Here is a 6804-nt window from a genome sequence, read left to right as displayed (position 1 = left end):
CGCTCAGCGCCCCACCCCCCCCAACTTTGGCCGAGGGGGCCGATACCGCAGAACCCCGAGCTGCTGGCTTCTCAAACAACGCCGCTCCTCGGTTCAGAGGCCCGTAATCAGACGAAGCCCCCGTTCCCCCGTCTCTTCAAAATGGATGAATCAAACCAGCCGAAAATGCGCCAAAGCCGCCGTGCAACCAAACACACTGGGGCTGGTGGACGCCGCCCCCAAACGCCCGGTCATTGGCGGCTGGTGCCAGCTGCGCCGAGCTCATTAGTCCATTTGAATCATCACGTCCCCTAGGCCCCGCCCCGCGCTTTCATAGGCCCCGCCTCCCCCACTGGGTCCTGTTAGTAAAGCTGCTCTGAGAGCGCACGGCTGCAAAACAAAAATGGTCGCTGCGCAGCCCGCCCCCTGGTTTCCACTCCAGAGTTGCAGATTCGTCTTGGGTCGCGCCTTGGAAGGACTAGGAAAAAAGATTTATATAGGAGATAATGTCATTTACTGTTAGTGTCACTATCTTTTATTTCGCCTGCTTGATCATCTGAAACCACACCAATAGCAAAACCTATGGGATAGGCTGCTGATTCGTCACTAAAGCGCTGTTTCAGAATTGGAGGGAAATTCCATAGGTTCAAAAAATTTGATCTTAGACCGGTAAGCCCCTTGCCCTGGATTTAGTATTTAGCCCTCAGGGGTCCAATCCCGCTGCTGGAGCAGAAAGGCAGGATCATAACGAAGGGAAAACTTCACCCCCAGTTTCCATTTTCCATTCTGGACCTTGGGAGACACCTCAGGGTCACCAAGCCCCGGTCTTGGACATTACTTCGGGGGCCTAATGACCAGGAGTATGAACTCTGGGGCCACAAGGTGTTTTGGTGTGAAGACCCACAGCTTAACAGCTATATAACTTTACCTCTCTGTGCCTCAATTTTCTTATGTGTAAAATGGGAAGCCATAATACCTTACAGGGTTATTCGGATTAAATAACTTGATATATGGAAAACGTTTAGGACAGTCTCTGGCGCACAATAAACATTATCTAAGCGCCAAAAATTGTTAAGTGCAATTTTTAAAAGGTGACCTGATCCCTAGGTAGAGATAGGGGGGACTGGCTCAAGACTCAAGTCAAATAACTTAGGGTAACTCCAGTCACCCCATTAAAATCAATGAACATATGTTGGATGCCTGAACTCTCAGAGGCAGAGCTCAGGATCCCTATGGGAACAGCAAGGTGTACCCCACCATTGCAAAGTAGACACGGGCAGCCTGTTGATAACCAACTGCAGATATACGCCATATCAAACAAACCCACCACTGCCCCCTAAAGTGTCCTTTGTGGGCTCTACTATTCTAAGGGGAAAGACCAGCACAGGGGACCAGCGAAGCATTAATGTTATCTTCTGCCTCTTCCACACCACACCACTCTTCCTCCCTTGAATGTTTCTTTTGTTGTTGTTGTTGTAAAAAGACTCGTAACACAAAATTCACCATTTTAACCACTTGAAATGCATAGTTCAGTGGCATGAAGTGCATTCACATTGTGGTGCAACCATCACCACCATCCATCTCCAGGACTTTTTCATAAAACCCAGTGGAAACTCTCCCCATTAAACACGAATTCCCCATGATCTCTTTTCCCAGCCCCTGGCACCCACTAGTCTACCTTCTGGTCTACTGGCTACTTCTCAAACTTGTGTAAGAACTCTAAACTCCGTTTCTTCCCAACCTGAAATGCTAAACTCCCTTTCTCCCCACCTCTTTCTCAATTTGTATCCAAGTCCTACTTTCCTTTAAGAAATCTTTCTCCATCTCTTTCTTCTTTGAACTTCTATGGCACCGATCTTTATATCTCCCATAACTCCTACGATAATACTAGACACATAAAAGATATGTAATCTAAAATGATTATACAATTATGTGAAAAAAAACTTTGCTTTAACAAATTAATGGGAAACGAACTTACCAATATGTAAATTAATGGTGGTTTGGACTTTTCTTCTTTCCTCCATTTCCCTTAATAAGTAGATTTAAAAGTTTTCATGATAAAGGTATTAGAATACCTGTATGCCCATTTAATAAATTACTCTTTTGTTTCCACCATACTGAAAAATCCTTATATGGAAAAACTTAAAGGATGCCACCACCAAACACACACATGTAAAAGGGGAGTAAAGGGCCCAGTTTCTGAAGTCACACTACTTAATCTTAAAAATCAGTTTTGCCACTTGCTAGCTATCTAACCTTGAGCAGTCTTGTTTTTTTGTGCCTCAGTTTCCTTATTTATATATATCAGAGGGTCTTTGTAAAAATGATCTATGTGAAGTGCTCAGACTATTTGGTTTATGGCAACATTCAGATGTTAGCTGCTGGCAGCAACAGGTGAAAATGTAATGGCTGCTAAAATCCCTGTGCTTTCAACAAGAGAGCTAATACTCAAAATTAAATGATAGTCACTGCATTTTGGTGACATATGTTAATAAGTGGAACTTGTCAGTTAAGCATCTTATATCTGTAGTGCCTGCTAGTCAAATGGCACTAATTTGGCTCCAAATTCAATTACTCATTCTCTATTCCACACATGAACATGGTCTCAAATTCTAGCACAAACCAAGAGTTTCAAACCCAAAAGGGGTCAGTTCTGTTCCTCTAACTGCCTGAGCTTATTTTCTAAAATAGGTTTTTCAGGTTAAATGTTCCCCAGAAGCCTGAAGGGCAGCATGAAGATGGGAATTAGATGACTTGCAGTGATGTCTTGGCTTCATTACTAATTCAACCAGCTGCCTTTCAGACAGTCAGATTTCGAGGCATTTGTTCCCTCAGCCATAAAATGGGAAGAACTGTTTGCTTTATTTCCAAGATAGTGTAATAAGCACAAACAACTTACATATCTGAGGAAAGAGTTTAATACTAAACCAGACATAGGTGTCCAGAGCTACCCTTCTCCTATCACGATAAATCATAAAAGCCTACCTTGTCTCCTTCCTCTTCCTATTTGCTCTCACCTCTTTATTCCCACTGAGTTCCTAGTCAGATGGACTTCGAATACGGGTCAAGTTAGAATGGAAAGGAAAGGTACCAAAAGCACCATTATACAGTAAAGTACTACTCAGTGTATGTGGTGGTTAATTTTATGTATCAACTTGACTAGACCCTGGGGTACCCAGATATTTGATCAAAGGTTATTCTGGGTGTTTCCGTGACGGTGTTTTCGGATGAAATTAACACTTAAATCAGTAGTCTGAGTAAAGCAGATTGCGCTCCCCAGTGTGGGTGGGTCTCATCCAATCAGTTGAAGGCCTAAATAGAAGAAAAGGTTGACTTTCTCCTGAGTAAGCAAGAATTCTCCTGCCTGATGGCTTTCGAACTGAAGTATCAGCCTGCCAGCTGTGGGACTTTAACGGGGATGTCAGGACTTGCAGATTTTTGGATCTGTTAGCCTCCATAATTGCATAAGCCATTGAAATAGTAAATCCCTTTACATATATATTCTCCTATTAGTCTCTTTCCCTGATATAGAGCAATACTATTATTATACTGAAACTCTGCAGATAAAATTTGAGAGAATTCAGATTATGCTTGAAAGCCAAAGAGAAGGTGGGGTTTTTCTAGTAACAATGAAAGTCATAGGTGGATATGCTGGTATTTTTAAGTTTTTGGTATTTACCCGCAGGCCGACGCTCTATCCATTGAGCCAAACCGGTTAGGGCAATATGCTGGTATTTTTAAGTTTTTGGTATTTATGGCGGAACTAAAAAGACACGTATAGTTCTTTAGAACACATCTCTTCCTAGTGCAGCGGTTCTCAACCTGTGGGTCGCGACCCCTTTGGGGGTCAAACGACCCTTTCACAGGGGTCACCTAAGACCATCGGAAAACACATATATAATTACATATTGTTTTTGTGATTAATCACTATGCTTTAATTATGTTCAATTTGTAACAATGGAAATACATCCTGCATATCAGATATTTACATTACGATTCATAACAGTAGCAAAATTACAGTTATGAAGTAGCAACAAAAATAATTTTATGGTTGGGGGTCACCACAACATGAGGAACTGTATTAAAGGGTCACGGCATTAGGAAGATTGAGAACCACTGTCCTAGTGGTTTCCTACCTAATCCAACTTGCATCCTGGGGGGTTGTTTGGCTGTAATAAATGAGTCACTTATATAGCTGAGGACTCTTCACACATAGTGGACCAAAACGGGTGGAGGGGAAACTTCCTTGGGCAATCTGGTCAATGGAGTTTATAGAATACCGTGGAGATTTTTACATCTTTTAACCGTGGCCTTAGATCATGTCAAAAGCAGGCCACACTGCCTACGGAAGGACAACGAAGGGCAGGGAAGCCTCATGGAAGATGGGGCATTGTCTTGAGGACAGAAGACAGACCACATAAAGAAAAGAGTTAAATCTGGAAATAATGAGGAACCCAAACATACTTTGGCAATAGCTACGGAAAGGGAATTAGGGAAATCTCTTGGAGTAACTTTGGCTGACTAGTAGAAACAAAAGAGCAGACCTCACTTACCGCTGAGGGGCCTTGCTTGGCCTGTGGTCTCTTTCTCTCTGCTTGTGTGGTCACTTAGCTATCTTGCCCAGAGTAGAAAGCCTGGCAGGCACAATCCCACAGCCCAGTTTTCAGCCCTTCCTTGCGTCTCTTAGAACATACTGCAGGGAATGCTTGTTTTCTTTTGGGCCACAGACCAGCTGTGGTTGGAGGGACATCTTGTCACAAATACAGAAACTTCTCCAGGGAAGGGCTACAACGGTATCCATGTTCCAAACAATTGTACCTGAGAGGTGGCATCCAAATGATAAGATCTAATAATCTTAATATAATCATATTTCAAGTCCTGTAAATATTTTCTTCTTCCTTAATTGTGTTCCCTTTTCTTTATGGATAAGGACATAGAGAGAAATTAGTTGTATTTCAATTTTTTCTTTAATTAGTTTCAGGCCTATAATTTTCACCAATTAGGAGAGAAAATCCATAAGGGCTGGCAGGCAAGCTTCTAGCAATGCTTGAAAGGCAGGTAGATTTTGAGTCAGCAAATGGGAAAAGAAAGGATATTCTATTTTTTAATATGGTCACATTTCCGGGCAGCATTTGGGATGTTACATCAAGTACTGAATTGGTATTAGGCGACTGGTACCAATAAATTAACAGATAAACAGGAAAACATTTACCTTCGTTTTTAAAGAAGGTATTTAAAAAATAAAGTCTCTACTTCCACAATACTCTTGATTAATCAGCATAGACTAACTTTTTGTTTTGTTTTGTTAATCCTTACTGGAGGATTATCGGAGGATATTTTTCCATTGATTTTTAGAGAGAGTGGAAGGGAGAGGGAGAGACAGAGAGAAACATCGATGTGAGAGACACATTGATTGGTTGCCTCCCGCACATGTACATGCCCTTGACCAGAATCAAACCTGGGCCAAATCCGCAGGCCAATGCTCTATCCATTGAACCAAACCAGCTAGGGTGAGATAGACTAACATTTTAACAAACTCACATTAAAGGCCAATAACTATCATGAAATCAAGACTTATTTCCCATTTATTTGATATTGCTGGGGTTGAAACCAGTGCCTACAAATCAATGTTCTTCTCAAATAAAAAGAATTTGTTAACCCACTATTACCTTCAGAATCATTGTAATAAAAACCCTACCTGAAAAGGGTGATAGAAAAGAGATCTTCAAGGTCTCCAAACATTGTGCAAAAGTTATAATTGGTATTAAAAACAAACAGACTGAGGTCTGTCAGTCTGTTCCATGCCTCTGGATCTATTTTGTTGGTCAGTTTATTTTGTTCATTCGATTCCACATATAAGTTACATCTGACCAGTCAGACTTGGGAACCACTGACATAGGATACATTTAGACAAGTATCTCTCAAAGAACTGTGGGCCTCTGGGTTCACTAAGAATATTCATAATTCTGGGTAGGTTATAAATCACTATCCTGTGAGAATTTAACAAATTTTACTGCTTAGAAGTGATTTGATACTAAAAACTCTCCCTGATTTAGCACTTAAATTAGCTAATGATTTCCTGTCTGTCTACTCCCACTGCCAGGCAAAGGTCTGTACATAATATTTAGTTCCTGTGGCTGTTAAGTGCTAGCCACTCAGATTGCTCATAAGCAAGTTGCTCACAGGGTTTTGTTCTATTAACCTCTCCCTCTTCTTCCATTCAGATTCCCAGAGCTTCGAGGAACAGACAACTGGGCACCACATGAAGCATTATGCATCAAAACATCAACCCAGAAACCCGCAGAAACTACAAACCCCTCCCTTACCCTACTGGTAGGGAGACAATTAGACCACCCTAATGTGAGAAGTAATTTCTTTTCAGAAAGAAATGTTGGCATCACACAAGATAGATAATTTGAAAGCTTGACCTTTTTTTTTTTTTTTTTTTTTTTTAGAGGAGGGAGGAGAGAGAGAGAGAGAAGCGTCTATATGGGAGAGACATATCACATCAATTGGTTACCTCCTGCTTCTGCCCTGAGCAGGAACTGAACTCACAACCTAGGCATGTGCCCTGACCTGGAATTGAACCTGCGACCTTTCCATGCAAATGATGTTCTAACCAACTGAGCCACACTGGTCAGGGCAAGCTTGATTGTTCTTGAAGCCAAGACAAGAGAAAGCTAATTATGACTTTAGAAGCTTCAAAAATACAGTGACTTTTGGGTCACCCCTAGTAGCCCCAAACCCAAAGATATCAAGCCCCACTCTTACTGTATCTCTGAATCAGATCTTTAAAAGTACATATGTCTCCCCCCCCCCCGCCCC

Source organism: Myotis brandtii, unplaced genomic scaffold, assembly GCF_000412655.1.
Source record: "Myotis brandtii unplaced genomic scaffold, ASM41265v1 scaffold898, whole genome shotgun sequence".
Classification (NCBI taxonomy): Eukaryota; Metazoa; Chordata; class Mammalia; order Chiroptera; family Vespertilionidae; genus Myotis; species Myotis brandtii.
The sequence above is the reverse complement of the archived record's forward strand: the minus strand, read 5'-3'. Positions refer to the sequence as shown.